A 1,556-nucleotide genomic window follows, 5' to 3' on the forward strand; every position below is an offset into this window, starting at 1 on the left:
GTGAGAGCTTCAATTCTTTTATCCTAAGGTCTAGGGACAAACATATTATTACCATGCTGGAAGGATATGGTTGAGAAGAGATGCAATGAGTAAGGATAAATGAGCTATCTGCCCAAAAATCCAGAAGAAGTTGGAAGAGTACAAACTAAAAAGCTCACACACACTATAACTACATGGTCTGGAGGAGAAAAAATTGAAGTGGATGAAGGCAGAAGTAATATATTTATCGTGGATTTGAATGGGTGCACTTGCTCATGCAGAAGATGGGATCTGACAGGCTTTCCTTGCATACATGGTTGCTCGGCCATCTATTATGCAAGGAGACAGCATGAGGAATTCTTTTCCTCTTGGTACAAGAAGGAGAAATACTTTGAAGCTTACGAAAACTTGATTCAACTCGTCTAAGGCATGAAATTTTGGGTGCCATCTGAAAACAAATGCATTCTTCCTCCAACTTTTAAAAGGTAGCTAGGGAGACCAAAAAAGAGGAGACTAGGGATGGTGATGAAAATGAATTCAAGTTAAGCAAGAGAGGGCAAAAAAGTGTAAAAGTGTAGTGTTTGCAAGGCCTCGGGACACAACAAGGCTAGATGCCCTACCACTCATCCTTCTCCAGCTGCTAGAAAAGGAAGAAAAAGCAAGAAAAATGAGGTATAATTTTGATATTATTTTTGTTGATTTTTCATTTCTTAAGTGAATTTGTTATTTGTGAAGTGTAGTATCTGTTAGTGCTAATGATATATGGGTTCATTACTTAGGCCTCAACATCTAAGGCATCACAACCCTCTCAGTCATCGCAACCATGCACTCAGGAAGCTCTACAACCTTCATCTCAACCAACTCAAGCCTCTCAAACCACTTCAAAGTCTACTGCAAGAGGTTAGAAAAGGAAGAGGAATGTTCCTTGATGTTGCTTTAATGCTTTAGTGTTTTGGATAGAGTTCAATTAGTTGTTAAAGTTGACCAATTAATGTTTTGGACAGATCTTTAGTGTTTTTGGAAGAACACCTTGACCCATTAGTTATGAAAGTTGTGGTCTTTTGATACTTTTGTGTGAATTGGAGGGTGTTTATTGAACTTTGTTGTGAATTAAAAGTTGTTGACAATTGAACTTTATTGGTAGTTTAAATGATGAATTTGCAGATTTAGAATTCAAAGTTTGTTTGGAATTGAATTTGCAAATTTGGAATAGAAAGTTATGGGTTTTCCCCTATTTAATTTGATTTTAATTTCAAAAAAAATTGGTGGGAAAAAATGTACGGTACATGGTCGTGGGAAAAAAATTTTGGATGCGAAATATTTTTTTCCTTCTCTAAAAGAAAAAATCCACATGGCGCCACATCAGAGACTTAACAATTTGACTAACGGATATATTAGACTGTCCCAAAATTTACACTTTAGGTATAACTCTGTGACGAAAAAAACTTGATGTACTAAATGTTGAAAACCACGAAACATGAGGTTAGTAAATAGAGATTTACCCTTAAAAATATGTACAAGTTTATATGACATTTCAAAATTTTTTCCTCTTCCCAAATTATATTATATCTTATGTA

The sequence above is a fragment of the Malus domestica genome, chromosome 11 (genome assembly GCF_042453785.1).
Source record: "Malus domestica chromosome 11, GDT2T_hap1".
Classification (NCBI taxonomy): Eukaryota; Viridiplantae; Streptophyta; class Magnoliopsida; order Rosales; family Rosaceae; genus Malus; species Malus domestica.